The 16,776-nt window shown below is 50.5% G+C and overlaps 1 protein-coding gene across 1 annotated transcript in view; it reads right to left on the bottom strand.

The window, feature by feature from the left end:
* Positions 1-16,776, bottom strand: part of NPDC1 (neural proliferation, differentiation and control 1) — a 124,756-nt gene that overhangs the window by 55,034 nt on the left and 52,946 nt on the right. The gene's annotated exons all lie outside the window — the stretch shown is intronic.

The following is a 16,776-nucleotide window of genomic DNA, read 5'->3' as shown; positions in this document are numbered from 1 at the left end:
GGCACTTCCTAAACCACTTGGGTGGGCTGTGCTGATGGTCTGTGCCATGGAGACACGCATCCACTGGCAATCAGCCAGCCAGCTGCTCACTGCACGTCAGGGGCTATCAGCACCCCCGACAGAGCCTCTGGCAACTACTGGCCCATTGGTCACTACTGGACAAGCGTATGGCAGTCGTGCCTAGCAGCCCCAACCAGACCACAGCCCCACTGTGCGGGTGCTGTACAAACACAGACAGGCGGTGCCCCAAAAAGCTGACAACCTAGTAATTCCATTACCAACTCCCTCAGCCAGCCAGTCGCCACCACAGGGACGTCCCTCCCCTGCCCCCATTTCATTTCTTCTCGACACACTTACCTACAGCATGGAGAATTGCCCCATCCCGCCCGTGCTCGGGCGACTGCTGCTGTGACAGGCGGCAGGGGCTATGGTTATCATTTCCCTTGACATTCAGCTCTTGTTCTCATGGTCCACGAAGGCCAAAGGGTGTAATTGAGCCAGCGCGCAGAGAGACCCCACCGTGCATTCTGCAAGGGGACACAGGGAGCGGTCCTAGGGCAAAGTGCCAAAGGACCAGCACTCCTCCCTGAGCTTGGGGGCCATCGTTACAGAGCCCAGACACGGAGCAGCTCTGCTACCATGAACAGGGCTCGGCCTGGCACTAAGGAAGCGGGCCTGGAGCACGGGTCAGACCCCCCACTCCCCATTCCACTGCAATCGCACCCCTATGCACAGAGTCAGCGTCCGTATTTGGGGCAGTGTTGAGGATTCTTTTGCCCCCTGGCCGCTTGATGGACTTATTTCGTATGAGATTGTGGGCAGAGGGGTCACATGAAGATTTAACCACCAGCCTCCTCTGCTGTGGGAGACATTAAATTCACTGACCCAAGAAGCAGGTTTCCTGTCTCTCCTACTCCTCCCATCCCACAGTGTCTAAGCACCTCACACTCATGCATTCAGCCTTTCACCCCTCGTGTGCCAGAGCAGGGCTGTTATCCCCATAGTACAGATGGGAAACTGAGGCACAGAGGAACTAAGGGACTTGCCCAAGGCCACCCAGGATGCCTGTGGCAGAGCAGGGAATTGGATCTCGTCTCTTGAATCCTGGGCTAGTGCCCTAACCCCTGGCTCCAGCAGTACCTTGATATTCTCCCGGATGATGCCACTCCTCACCCTCAGCTATTTAAATTCGCTCCTGTAACTTTGCAGCTCAGGGCAGTTTGACAGGCCCAAACTGGTGCTGTTTTCCATTTATCCTGCAATTAGATGAGGAATCTCTGCTTTCAGCATCTGCCCTATCTCCTCCCCTCAGTGCTGGGCCCCTCCATGAGACCTGGAGAGGATCAGACAGTCAGCACTGAAAGCCACCCCAGCGCCTCTCTCCTCCTGTGTAGGACGGGCCAGCTCCTATGTGATATACAGAGCAGCACTGGACACGCTTGTTGGCTTTGCAGAGAATCCGCTTGAGCGGCATGCGCTGAACATTCAACCTGAACTTCCAGGGACATCAGACACAAGGGACATAAACCTTCAGGGCACAAAACGGTGATGAACTCAGAGACAAACGACCTCCATGTCCAGGATTTCACTTTTGCGCCTCCCGCTGGAGCACCCGGTGCCAGCCGCTGTCAGAGACAGGATACAGGGCTCAAGGGACCTTGGGTGTGATCCGCCCTGGTAATTCCAAGGTCATTGGATTTGTGGCCCATGAGCAAATCAGGAGCAAAGGGGCGGGGAGTCAAATGAAAACATTAGGGAGAGGATTAGAAAGAAAAACGGAAAAGGTGGCAGAAAGGTGGAGAATGCGCGACCAGTCACACAGGTGGTGTTGGACTGCGAAGCCCCAGTGTGGACATGCTTATTCTGGGGTACGAGAGGCCTTTTTGGTTTTGCTTAAACCCCTCCCTGAGCAACATGAGCTAAACTGGTACAAGTCCCTTTTAGCCTAGAACAGTGTGTCCACACAAGCGTGAAACCTGGGTAACTAGATCGGTTTAAATTCACATCTCCGATTATACCAAAAAACTCTTTCCTATGTAGGCAAGGCCTAAGTATGGAAAAATACACCTAAGGGCTCGTCTGGACATGCTAGTTACTGTAAACTAAAGCAGGGTGTGAAAATCCAAAGAGGATTAAGCTAAATCGCACAAAGACCCTCTTAATGTGGACTAGGACTGTTCACACAGGGAGCTATTCCAGGCTCTTTCCCCTTGGAGGCCAGCCCTTAGCTACTCAGGTTCTTACCTGTACTTAGATCTTGGGTGGGGTCTCCATCCCTCAGAGGCCTAGAGGAAAATTTTCAGAAGCGCCTAAGTGATATAAGTGTCTAAGTTCCATTTCCAAAGTGACAGACACTTAGATGCCTAATTCCCATTGACAAGGACTTGCCTATACACACAAAGCCTCCTGCTTTAACTATTCTGGTATAGCGAACATGGTACAACCCCTCCTAGTGTGGACACAGGTATCCTGGGATAAAGGTCCTTTCTATTGGGATAGCTAAACCACCTCCAAGCTGCATCAATAGCCCTTCCAGCCCAGGATACGAGACCAGGCTTCAGCCCAGCTCCTCCCGGTTTATGCTGGTGTGAGAAAGGGCTTTCAGAAGTTCAGGTACTGCCAGGAGGCACTAACCCTTCAATCACACTGGGGAAATCCTTTCACCCCTGGAATGAGCCTCCACAAAGCAGCACCTCAACCCCTGAAACCTAGTGTGTTCACGAGAGAACACAGCCAGCCTTAGACAGTGGTTCTCTTCCACACATGGACAAGCCTTTCAAATATTTTTTCTGGCTCGCTCCTCAGTTTGCCTACACCTAGCCTAGCAGAATTTGTGAACACAGCTTTTGGAGAGCTTTTGTAAGTTCAGAACGGCTGCTGCATCAGCAGTTCATTGCCATGCTCTCACTCATTCCTTTATGGGGCACCACGACATGCGCTTTGTGACGCTGAATTCCAGGTTACAAGTCCCAGAGGTGAGATTCCTGCGGCAGGGGGTTCTCAGGGTGGTCCCCAGCCCATGGAACTCCATGCCACCAGAAACAAGGAGGACCCCAATTCTTGTCTGGTTTCGATCACACAGTCCCAGGAACCCCACAACCCATAGTGGAGCAGCAGTCCAGTGTCTCCTGGAAGACAATACCACAAGCGATCCATTTTACAACAAGAGCTATAACCAGAGCTTCACTGTGTATATTAATTAGAAACGGCTTAATTATGTGTGTGGAGCATTATAAACTACAGTGAAGGGTGCATCTGAAAGGCACACAGATAGGAACTCTGGTCTGTTTTATCAATGACTGTAGGGTACAGCCCCACCTCAGCCCCTGGCCCAGTAACAGCTGTACAAGTTCTGTGCTGACATGTGTCGGAGAACTATTCTTGCTTGGAATATTTGTACTTCACTTTGAGTTTTTCCTCACTTGAGACTGAAGGTCTCTGAATCACAGTGTGACCAGACAGCTCCCGGGGGCAATGAGCCAGCAGCTTTGACTCATACCGATGAGGCATCAGGTTCTTGTTCTTTGGGTCATCAATTTTGTTCTTTGGGTCATCAATTTCCAGCACTCCCCTGATCCCAGTAGAACATCCAGCCTGACACAAAGGAAGAGGAAGTGCTTGCAACTCTGAGTCAATTGCCATCCGTCTGAGGCAGCCAGCAGGGGGTGCCAATAAGCAATGAAGTCTGGGCCTTGCTCAGAGACAAAACAGGGCCACATTTCTTGGAACCGTTTACTTTGCAGGCAGCGTTTTCTCAATGTCTTCCAATTAGGTCCCATTAGACACAAAGCTAGACTCTGCCAGAGCCCCACATAGATCCTGCAGAAGTAATCTGATGTGATTTGCTCATAATATTATTCGGCACGCTGCAGCTAGGGAAAGGCTGAAGCACTTAATGCAAAGAGTTTAAGAGCATTAGGAGGGTGAAAACGAAGTCACCACTGCTTCCGGAGCCTTATAATTTGCTTATTAAAAGAAAGAAAGCAACAACAGGCTTAAAATAAAGGGCAGGAAGCAACAGGGGAATACCGTATTTAAAAACTTAATCTACACGCAGACAAACATCAGTACCGTAAACAGCGCAGCTTCTTCTGAGTCAGACTCCCACGCAGCTGTATAAAACACGGAAAGGGATCCAGAGAAACAGTCTGCGTCACACAATGTCTATTAAAGACAGGTTTCAGAGTAGCAGCCGTGTTAGTCTGTATCCGCAAAAAGAAATTCCTATTAAGGATGAGACAGTGGTTTAGCGTGGAAGGGAATAGGGCTCTTTTACTATGGTCTAAAATCAACTCACTGGATACTCCAGGCAGGATATGAGAGAGAGAGATTAAGAGCTGGAAACATGGGCTGGTTGAAACCTCTTTTTTTCTGTTTTGGGGGATGGAAAAACTCGCTTCTTTCGACAACGTATTCTGCAAAAGTGTCTGCTGAAAAACCAAACTTTCGTGGAAAGCAAAGAGTTTAAACACCCAGGAACAAAATAAAAGTGTTAAAAAAATCAAAAATATTTCTATTGAGAGAGTCTGCTGCAGTGTTTCATGGGAGTCGTAGTTCAGGTGCCTCATGCCTCAAGTCTCCTATGGGCCGAGCTTCTTAACTGGACTACACTTCCCATGATGCACTGCACAAGCTCAAGGAGAAGGGAGGCCATGGCGCATCATGGACGATGTAGTCCAGCTAGGGAGCCTGGCCCATAGAAGTGGAATGGAGCAAGAGGCACCTGAACAGTGACTCCCATGAAGCACTGCCCTGAATAGAAGTGTTCAGTTTTGGATTGTTTGCCAGGCAGTCTAAGTTTTCCATGGGATAGAGCCCATTCTCCAATTAGCTGTCCTTGCAACACCCCTGCTTCCCAACCAGACCTGTCCTCTGGAGCACTGTTCCCTCCTCCCAGGAACAGCCCGAGAGGGACTAGCAGTCAGAAAAGGAGATGAAAGCGTCCTGTTGTGCAGTCTAGGCCTTTTTCCTTGGCGACAAGGTCTCAGATCACAGCCACAGAGGCACAGCGAAGAGTTTTGCAGGCAGCCAACAACCAGCAACAGTTTCAAAAGTGCAAGGGGATTCCCAGCCCAGCCCCTCTGCACAGATGTCTGAATGCTCACACACGCTAAGCCAAGCTGTTTGGCACCCTTCGGGTCATTTCATTACTCACACAGAAAGCTGATTTAATTGTCCCCAATGCAACCAGCTCTCGTCAACCTTCCCTTTCAGAGGGCTACACCACCTGCGGCTTCATCAAGGCATCCGTCATCCTCAAGCACAGACAGAAAGACGCGTCTAGGGATGGTTCTAACAAGGATGGGGACAGTTTTTGCTGGCCCCGTCTATGCTACAGCTCAGCTTGGAAGGCCACTTGCCAACACTCTCCTCTGATCCGGTGTCCACGCTGCAGCTTTCTTTCACCACACGACCACGTGTCAACTGCATTGTGCGTCCGCACTGACCCCACTGACTAATCAAGCTTGTATCAATGCATCATGGGACGAGCAGGGCAGTTCATCCCATAGTGTCTCAGCAGGGGGAGAATGCCAGAGGCCATGAACGCAGAGTATCTGCCCAGGGTGCTCTGCCACAGATGCTGGTCTAGGCCCACGTGAGAGCTGGGGAGGGGGCCACTTCCCTAGAGGGTCCTGTCCTCATGCAAAACAATGGCATCCGGAGCCTGTCATATGAAAACCACCACGTGCCAGCCTAGGACCTGGGCCGAGGCAAAGTACGATTAGCTACCACAGTCAGCAGTGTGTGCGGATACAAACTGAGTGCAAAGGGAGGAGTTGTAGATTCAAAAGGGCCTGAGGTAGCGAGGAAAGAATCCAGGCGTCGAGTTTCTGGACCAGAAGGGCTTTGAGTGTGCAGTGCCTTGCTGAAGCAAAAATTAGAGAAACAAGGTGGGTGAGGTCATATCTTTTATTGGACCAACTTCTGTTGGTGAGAGAGATGAGCTTTCGAGCTTACACAGAGCTCATCTTCAGGTCTGGGAAAGGTCATCTCTCTCACCAACAGAAGTTGGTCCAATGAAAGATATTCCCTCACTCGCCTTGTGTCTCTAATATCCTGGGACCGACACGGCTACGACAACCGCAGGCCAACCATCCCCTATTAACCAGATGGTGGGGTCCTTTGCATGGTAAATCCAAAAACCCTGTCCTAATCTTCCCTTCCTGGAATCACATCCCAGCATCCCTCTGAATGAGCCAATCAAGAGGGAAAAGTGCCCTGCTTCAAACCTGGCCTATGCAGGAGCACTCAGCCGACAGGTAGCTTGGAAGGAGAACGGAGCCTGCAATTGTTTCACCTTGAGCTGGGATCTCCGATCTGGCTCAGAGGCCAAGCAGGGTAGCACCTGGCTGGTTCAGGGACAGAAGCTGGGAGAGGTGTTGGCGATTCGGGAGACACCATTCAGAGTGAACAAGCACCCACAGCCAGGTGTTCGGGGACACATTGCTGACACTGTGCAGGAGAGTCAGGTTTTGAATGTCTGTGGCCCTTAGATTTCAGAGTAGCAGCCGTGTTAGTCTGTATTCGCAAAAAGAAAAGGAGGACTTGTGGCACCTTAGAGACTAACCAATTTATTTGAGCATGAGCTTTCGTGAGCTACAGCTCACTTCATCGGATGCATACTGTGGAAAGTATGTAGCTCACGAAAGCTCATGCTCAAATAAATTGGTTAGCCTCTAAGGTGCCACAAGTACTCCTGTTCTTTTTGTGGCCCTTAGAGATGCTGCAGCAGTGCTGGCTGGAGGCAGGCGGTTAGGCCCAGTGTCCTAGGCCAAACAAGGTGGGCAGTGTTATAAACACCTTAATGGGTAGGTGGGACATAAAAGCTCCTGATCACTGTAGCATCCTGGAGCCAACTCCCTGTGCAGCCCCATTTTGATAAAGTTTTATAAGCCGCAGTCATCTGCTGTGAAACTGCGACGGTGCCATCCTGCCGCTGACAATTCATTCTTCCACCAGATAGTTTTAAGCGCAGACCTGCTCACACTCTGCGCCATCGCAGCTGCGCCGCCGAAGTGCTTAAGTGAAGCTGCTCCGACATGGACGGGAGACACTCGGCGAGAGACAGCAGCTATGTAGCTCTCCCGCCGACACAACGCTGTCTACACCAGGAGTTAGGTTAGTATAACTATGTCACTGAGGGGTGTAGATTTTTCACATCCTTCAGCAATGTTGTTATAGCGATACAAGTCTGTAGTGTAGACCTGACGTTCATGTTGGGTTAGAGGGCATTACTTACAATGGATTTATATCCAAGGACAACCAGCAAGCAAGACAGACTATCTATGACAGCTACCAGCATTGCTACCCTGCCTGTCACAGGGATTCTCCCATGTCTCCATAACACGGATCGCATCTTGAGAGAGATTTTCCCAGAGATGCCTGCCCTCCCAATTCAAGATCCTGTATGATCCCTGGGCCAGCTATAGCGACAGCTGACACAGAAGAGTAAGAAATGAAGCGAGATGCATTTTAGATTCTTCTGATACGATTTAGCAGGTGGAAAAGGAGGAAGAAAGCTCACACCATATGACCAGGCCTGGATCACTAGCAATCCACAGACTACAGAGAACTGATGCAGAAATCAGTGCAACATGCAACAGAAAGGCCAGGCATTGGGGCTAGTGCTCTCTGTTTTCGCAGAAATAGAAGGATGTGGTAGGAGGGAGCAATAAATCAGTCACAAACACACATTCCATCAACAGATTTTTCACCCAGCATTTGTCACAGAGCAGGGGCTGGATTTCTGCAAATGCTGCTACTCTTAGAAAACAAAAATGAACAGCCATGAAATGCTGGTTGAAATGTTGGCAATTTAAATTAATTTCTCTGGCTTCCCATTAACACCCGCTCTTGAGAGCAGCTTGGAGCCTATTTCCACCTCCAGTGGAGGCGGGTGGCATTAAGAATTTACCAGGAGGAATTACGTGTGTTTATGAAAACAAACGTGAATGACTTAGCAGGGAAAGTTTACAGACTCAGCGGATTCGTGCTCGGAGATACTGGCAGCATGAAGGCACGTTAAAAGCTTTTTGCCTGTTTCCGAGTGACCCGGTATTCCACAGCTCATCTCCGAGAGGCGATCACGTTTAAGAAGGGGGGGGGGGGGCCAGAAATAGACGCCATAAAAGCTTTTATTCCAGCAGTAAAATAAAAGGAGATGCTCATGGTTATAAAACTCTAAACCTTGTTTCGTGCCCCGAATTAGCTCTTTACATCCATTGACGTCAAAGCATTTTACACAAGAGGGTAAGTATCATTAGGGCTAGTCTTCTGGCTCTCTGTTTTTACAGCGCCTAGCACAATGCAGTCCTGGCCTCTAGCTGGGGCTTTTAGAGGCTACGGAAATACACATCATAAATTATTAACAACCATCCCCTCATTTTAAAGATGGGGAAACTGAGCTGTGAGAAGAGCTTTGCTCAAGCAAGTCAGCGATGGAGTCAGGACTATAAACCTGCTCTTCTAACTCCTGGTAGAGCATCCAGAGGGGAAATGACCCCATACTCCACTGCAACCTCGCCCCCCCCCCCCCCGCAGCTTTCCACCTGTGCCGCACAGCTGTTCTGCTAACCCCCAGCATCTGTGTGGTGATGATAATCCCTAGCTCTTACCTAACACTTTTCAACAAGAGATCTCAAAGAACTTTACAAAGGAAGTCAGTATTACTGTCCCCATTTTACAGATGGGGAAACGAAGGCACAGAGAGGGAAGTGACTCACCCTGGGTCGCCCAGCAGGGTGACCAAATTCAGATCTCCCAAGTTCTGATCCAGTGCACTATCCACTCAGCCCTGGAGAAGTTGGCTGTGAGAGTCTCAGCCCTGGGCAAACCTGCACAGGGTGCCAGCTAGACTTGGGGAAACAAAACTGATTATTTAAAGCATTAGCTGGCAGGATATTAAAGGGGGATTGAAACTGAATGAGATGTGGCTGCCAGATTTAATTTTTTTTAAAGGATCTGTGCAGTTTCCACACTAGCCTCCTGTGTGGTTTTTTTTTTTTTTTTTTTGGGGGGGGGGGAAGGTATGCTAAGCAGAAAGATTTCCACTAATTCAGCTGTTCTCAACGTTTTTCGTTCTGAGCCCCCCCAACCATGCTATAAACACTCCAGGGCCCATCTGTGCCACAAGAGCTGTTTTTCGGTGTATAAAAGCCAGGGCCGGCATTAGGGGGTAGAAAGCAGAGCAACTGCCCGGGACCCCACGCCACATTGGGCCCCACAAAGCTAAGTTATCCGGCTTCATCTTCAGCCCTGGGTGGCGGGGCTTCAGGTTTCTGCGCTGGGCCCCCATGAGTCTAATGTTGGCCCTACTTGGCAGACCCCCTGAAACCTGCTCATGCCCCCCCCACCGAGGGGGCCTCGGGCCCCTGGTTGAGAACTGCTGCACTAATTAATCCTGTACTGGAAAAACAACAAGAGGAAGATTGTCCCTATATTGTCTTAATTCTCTACGTCTGGCCTGGAGACTTTCAGTATCCAAGTATCAGAGTAGCAGCCGTGTTAGTCTGTATCCGCAAAAAGAACAGGAGTACTCGTGGCACCTTAGAGACTAACCAATTTATTTGAGGCACCTTAGAGACTAAGGTGCCACAATTCCTCCTTTTCTTTTTGCGGATACAGACTAACATGGCTGCTACTCTGAAATTTATTTGAGCATAAGCTTTTGTGAGCTACAGCTCACTTCATCGGATGCAAGTATCCAAGTAAATGTCCACTAGAGGGCATCTGTGAGCACAACCAGCAAGGCAGCTAGGCTCTTCTGCAGGTATTAGGCAGCCCTGCAAATAAAGCAGAGCATTTAACGGAGATAGAAGATGACCATTACCTAGGTTAAAGCAGCTGGACAACTGCTCCACGGCTCCATCCAATGAGGATGAACAGCAGTGATGGAGAGACTTATTGATCTAATCACATTTTCAATGTTTAATCAATTGTTATTTAAAACCCACATTATCCGATTACATTTGACTTTACAATTCATTAATCAGCCGTTAGCAGGGTAATTAGAATTTGGGGAGTGTCAATCACCACCCATGAAACCGAGGAAGAGCTAATTTAATATATTTGACTATGTCCAGCAGAGAACAGCTTTATTACACTGAAACCAAATGTCTCCATGGGAACCCACGTTCCATTTGGATGAGCAAGAACGATGCAGGAATCACCATATTTTTGAGATGGGAGGTGGGAGGGGGTGAGGGGAGAGCACAGCCACCATGGGGATCCTGGGAATAAATCCAAAAAGAAGGAGAAGGACTCTTGTGAAGTCGCGAAGCAGTTTGTTTGAACAGACCACACACAATTTCACCCTGTTGCGGTCCAGTTAGCTAGAAACAATGAGGAAAACAGACAGAAGCTAACTGCATCCGGCTGCGGGTGATGGGAAAACTCACAGAAGACCCTTATATAATATTTCACCGCCAACAGCACTGCCCCAGTGTGGGTGGGAGCGCAAAAGGTTAGCCCAGCCTTGGAAACCTGGCTGATTGGATGATGCATGTTCTTAGGCTGTTTGGGGGACACGGATCATTACAGGGCAGTGATGGAGAAGCCTGCTGCCTACTGGGGATGGGAGGGGGGAGGGAATGGAGTTGAGGGGGGGATCAGTACTAGTACAAGCTGGAAGCTGAGGCAGATAAGAAGATTCTCAAATGAACTGATGCATGCTGGAACCAGAGCACTCCTCTTGACACAAGAGACATCCATTGCAGCGTGCTGATACCGGCATAACAGGGTCACGTGGTTGTTTGAAAACACAGTCATGGACGCAGCTCCAGCACCCCTCTACTGTGGATAAAACCTGGTGTCAGCCCAAGGATGATTAAACTGGCAGAGGAAGCAACTAAGGACCAACAGAGGCGCTTGAGGTCTGTGGTGCTACTCTCCATGTGAATACAGCACACACTGAGCTGGTTCCAGAAAATACACTTGCACATTCACATACACAGGCAGTGTGGTTCAGCAGATAGAGCACCGGTCTGGGTCTTCAGACACTCGGGTTCTATCCCTGGCTCTGCCACTAGCCTGCTGGTGACCTTGAGAAAATCACTTTGCCTCCCTGTGCCTCAGTTTCCCCATCTGTAAAACGCACTCCTTCGTAGGCCACTTTGAGATCTACTGTTGAAAAGTGCGATATAAGATCAGGTATAATTGTATGACATCAGGGCTACATGTTCATTATGGTAGCACCTGCAAACCCCAGCCGTGGCTCAGAGCTCCATTGTGCCATGTTGCATGCACACAGATGAAGAAAACCGTCCCTCCCGCAGGGAGTTTACAATCCAGGCATTACATGGGATGGGCCAGCAGGGCAAAATGCCAGACAAGGTGAGGAAAGGTGCGGGGTGGGGGGGAAAGAGAGAAAAACTGAAGGGCAAGGAGATTGGAGTTTTGAAGAAACCTGACATGCTGGTGGTTGTTTATCTTAAAAATATCCTGATGTAGAATCACAGAACTGGAAGGGAACTCGAGAGACCATCTAGCCCAGTCCCCTGCACTCAGGGCAGGGCTAAGGATTATCTAGACCATCCCTGACAGGTATTGGTCCGACCTGCTCTTAAAAATCCCCAATGTTGGAGATTCCACAACCTCCCTGGGCAATTTATTCCAGTGCGAAACCACCCTGACAGTTAGGAAGTTTTTCCTAATGTCCAACCTAAACTGCCCTTGCTGCAATTTAAGCCCATTGCTTCTTGTCCTATCCTCAGAGGTTACGGAGAACCATTTTTCTCCCTCCTCCTTGTGAGAACCTTTTATGTACTTGAAAACTGTTGACTTGAAAAAGTCACAGGGCTTTAAAGGGTATTAATCGGCTCCCAGTCGTTTTTGCCAAGTTCATTTGGGTTTCTGAATCCCAAACACTCAGATTCAGCTGAACCGTTAATCGCAACATGCTGCAACCCCAGGAAGTTTATTTCATCCTTCTGGGACATGGGCAATTGCAAGCCCTTGGCAGGGAAGTTTTTTTCGCAGCCTTTTCTCCCCCGTGCATTTCCTAGTATAATGAATGCCTGTCCTGCTCCATGCTTGACCCACCTCCTACCTGTGAGGGTTAGTCCTATCACTCAAGCTGTAACAGCTCCCCCTGGTTCAACCCCCAATCACAAGCAAGATCCAGTTGTCTGGTTCCACTGCTTCTGATGACTGATCACCAGCACAGAGAAGAAAGCGGAGGATAGGCGACCTGCTACCCGTACCAAGTGTCTCTGGATGACCACTGGATCCCACCGCCTGATCAGGGCCTGGGAGGAGGTTTTCTTTTCCCCAGTACAGAGTTTGTCCTGGCCTGCTGAGTAGCAGAGGACTGCGTGAGGAACAGAAGGCTGCTCAGCCTTCCTGCCATAAGTTGAGAATAGCATCTAAACTAAACCCTTTCGAGGCACATAGACAAAGTGTGCGCAGTTCGGCTGAGGCTGGCCTATTGCGAGCTCTATGTAATCTGTGCCAATGCTCGTACACGCCTGTTTTATTCCCTTTGTAGTGAGCACAGCTAGGATGGTCTGCACTGCTTTAGCTGCCCTAAAATGGAGGCAGATGGCAGGGACAGAGTAGCAAGATCCCCCTTGTCCGGCCCCAGTAGCTGCCAGGAGGCTAAGCAAGATGCACTCCTTGTAAGTGCTGAACAAGGAGCCGCGTAGGGAAAGACGGTAACGGGGCTATTGGAGCCAGCAGGAGGTGCAGTAGCAGGTCTTGTTTCCTGGTGGGACATCAGTGGCAGCAGCAGGATGGGACGATGATTAAGTTGCCTGTTTTCCCAATTGCACGTGTCCAGCTCTCTCCTTATGGAAAGTCACAAGGGAATCACGCGGGGAAACCGAGCCCCGGCAGTGAACGAGTGAAACGGGGTCCCTCTGTCGGACCCGCCACTGCTTTGCTTGAGGCAGCTTTTCAGAGCTGCCAGGTGACCCTTAGAAAACTCCCGGCAACTCATCAGCCCAGCTGGATTCACGGCCAGGCTGACAACAGGATGATGACTGCACAGGTGCCTTGGCAACTGGGACGTGGAGTCATCGCAGTCACCGGGGGACAGCTGTGACTCTGCACAGGATGATTAAGAGCCACACTGAAAATCCAGGAACAAGGAGGGAGGCTTTTGCACCGCCACGGACCAAGCGCAACACCAAGCTCTCCTCTACGGAGCTGGAATGGCCACAGGACCAGAAGGTGACTTTAAAAAGGGGGAGGCATTTTCAGATGCTGCATCCCAGTGTCATACACGCAGGGCTGCCTGGAGCATTTCCGGGGGGGGGGGTGGTTTGCGGGGGGTGCATGAACACACCCCACCCACCTCTTTCATTGCACTAGCAGTGAGCCTCCAGTGTGGTTAAATGTGTAATCGGAAATTGACAGGTTTCAGAGTAACAGCCGTGTTAGTCTGTATTCGCAAAAAGAACAGGAGGACTTGTGGCACCTTAGAGACGAACCAATTTATTTGAGCATGAGCTTTCGTGAGCTACAGCTCACTTCATTGGATGCAATCAGAAATTGCACTCAATTTAATAAAGCCACGAGAAGCACCGCGTCCCAGGGAGCGTAAAGACGCTCGCTCGGTCGCCCGGCTCAATGGGGACACGTGACGCTATCACTGCAGAACGGTTCTCGAAACAAAAGCCGGCTGCCGTAATTATTGTTTTGTCTCGGATGTTTACATGCTGAGGATTTGTAAGCCTGGTAAAACTCAGGGGCCATTACACCGGCTGGCTCCAGCCCACCAGCCCTCCTTCCTTCCCATTTCAGCACACAGATGAGGAGAGTGAAGGAAAACTGAGTCATATGGATGGGGGGAGGGGGAAGACTACTCTGGGAGAAGGGTAGGAAGAATCCTCTTGAAACTGTTTTACTCTGATGGGAAACGTTTGAAAAGAGGAAGCCCTCCCCCTTCACAGGGCACCAGAACCAGGGGGCCAGTAAGCCCACTTTGGAAAGTTGGAAGACCTGGCCCATCCACTTTTCAGGACAGGCCCCCGACTCCTGCCCCTCCGCTTCTGCCCAAGGCTCTGCCTCCCGACCAGGCCGGAAACCGGAGCCAAGCCCAGGCAGCTGTGAGGAGCAGGGGCAGGGACGTGGGCTGGGGGCTTCTCTCAGGCCCCCCGCCCAGTGAAGGTGATGGATCTGGGGCTCCCCACAGTGGCCCCAGCCGCTGTTATCCTGCCCAGACTCCAGCTTCTGGCCTGGCCAAGGGGTGGGGTAGGGCCTCGTTTCCCCCCCACACACACTTTTATGAAGGATCCAGCACCCTGCCCCTTCTCTCTGCTGCTACCTTCAGGGGCTGATCACTTTAACAAGGGAGGCAGCATTCCCCACAGAACCTTCCTTCAGCTGGACTGCGGACCTTTGTAAGGGGCCGCCTTTCCCTGCCCCCTTAGAGACCGACCTCCAAGCAGGACGCTCTTTGAAGTCGGAAGCCTTTAAAAAAAAAAAAACCAAAACACAACCCTCTCAATTGTTGTTGCAGGAGCTGCATTTTCAGTAGCGTTCACACCATCAGCAGCAGCCCCTGGAACTGCTTTCTCACAGGGGGAAGCGGTTTCTTTTGGAACTTCCCACCATAGCAGGGTTGATTTAGCATCAGGAAGGCAGTGTTGCCTAGTGGATAGGGCACTGATCTGGGACTCTGGAGACCAGTGGTGCAGGCTCCGGGCGGCGCTTACCTTAAGCAGCTCCCAGAAGCAGCGGCAAGTCCCCCCCTCTGGCTCCTACGCAGAGGCATGGCCACGTGGCTCTGCTGCGCGCTGCCCCAGCCACAGGTGCCACCCCTACAGCTCCCATTGGCCGTGGTTCCCAGCCAATGGGAGCTGCAGGGGCAGCGCTTGGGGTGGGGGCAGCGTGCAGAGCCCCCTGGCTGCTCCTACGTGTTGAAGCCAGAGGGGGGCCATGTCGCTGCTTCCAGGAGCCTCACAGCGCGGCCCCCAATCCTGCTCCCCAGCTGGAGTGGGGCAAGCACCAGACCCCACTCCACAGTGGGTGCTTGAGGGCCGGATTAAAACGGTGGGTGGGCCAGATGCGTTTGCCCACCCCTGTTGTAAGCTCTTTGGGGTGGGCAGAATGCCTCAGCTATGTTCATCTAAGCTTATGGCATAACATAAATGTTTAACAACAATATACCCGTGATACCAAGATAGCTGGGAGATACCAAGATACACCATGGCAGGAGAAAGGCAGAATGACATCTGGTGAGTTAACAAAAGGGAACACACAACAGTCGTTTCAATGCTGTTTTACTGTATCAGATAAAATGGCAATGCTAATATAATGGGAGAGTTAATTAATGTTGAACTGTAGCGAGAAATCCTATCAAAGTACTTATGTTCTGCCTATCAGCACCCAGGTTCACCGGGATTAATGGTAACGTATCTGCTGCCAGAATGATTAGACTATTGCTTTTAAAATAAACCATTAGAACTGGAGAGAGACAGACAGACAAAGGTTGTCCTCATCACCCCCGCTTACGGGGCTTATTCTGCAGCTTTCCTGCACCAACCAAGAGAAACTGCTTGGGTGAGTGGGGGAGGAGAACACGCACATTTCTGAGTCACTAACAACCTGCTTGCTATTAGACACAAAGTCTCCCCGAGGCGAGTGTATCCAGAAATGAGACAGGCTCACTCATCCATCTCAGCCAGGAACTCGGGGAAGGATGATCAGAGGAAATAAAAACAAATCGACGGTGCCCAGGGCCGTTTTGAACATCCAAGGAACTGTAGTGTTCTAACATAAGGGCTGCGGCTGAGCAATCCTGGGCATGGAGCTCAGGAGTGGCGAAGGCACGACCATGCCCAGAAAGGTGAATCAAGACAGGGAGCTACACAGCTGGTGTTAGGCGATTCGGTGACACCTAATAAATCCACGCTGCGTGCCCTTCAGGAGGGCTTTTCATCTCAGCACTGCACAGGCCAGTCACTAACTCCCTGCCCACCAGCGAGGTAGGCAGGTATTCCCATTGCTAGAGATGGAAAACTTGAGACACAGAAAAGGTTAAGTCACTTGCCTTAGGTCACAAAACTAGTCAGTGGCAGAGGCAAGAACAAATCCAAACATCTTCACATCTTCCACAGTGACACCCAGAGCGCCCAATCAGATCCGGGGGCGGGCACAGTCCCTGCCCCAAAGAACATACAGCTGAAATTACAGTCTCCTGCTCCAGCCACTAGATTCATTTTGCCCCGTAATATATTTGAGTTCATTTTTAAAAATCCCTGAGATCTGAAGAGTGTATTGGGACGGTCACTTCCCACAGCAGCAAGCACCTTCACCGTCACATTTCTGAAGGAGCAGGAAGGATGTGGAACAGGAACTAAGCAAAGCCTGCCGTGAGTGGGGCTTAGCCAGGCGGATTTTACCCCTTGGGAAGGCCAAGGGAAACTCAACGGGAGACGGACATAACTAGAGCTTTGCGCCAGTTTGATCTTCTTCCCTTTCAGCTCTGGACTGCATTGCTGCCAGGACAGCTTAACGACGGGATTTGCTGCTTTCTACCTTCGGGCCATGTGGGTCAGTCCTGTTTATAAAACAGCTTTAAAAATGCAAAGAGGAGCAAAGAGGAAGACTGCCGCCGAATGGAAGGATCCTGCCCATTCCAGCTATGACCAGACGTGCCCAGGTCTCATGATGACTATATGCCACATGGGAAAAGATCTGTGTGCTTCGGAAGTAAAGATCTAGGTCTTAACTCCCCATAGGCTTGAGTTTTAACATCTCAACATTAAGCGGCCTTTCCCATTCGGCCAGGCAGAACCACAGCAATCCGTGCTCAGCAAAGCAAGGCACAGAAAT

The sequence above is a fragment of the Lepidochelys kempii genome, chromosome 16 (assembly GCF_965140265.1).
Source record: "Lepidochelys kempii isolate rLepKem1 chromosome 16, rLepKem1.hap2, whole genome shotgun sequence".
NCBI classification, from domain to species: Eukaryota; Metazoa; Chordata; order Testudines; family Cheloniidae; genus Lepidochelys; species Lepidochelys kempii.
This window is presented reverse-complemented; position numbering and strand designations above follow the sequence as displayed.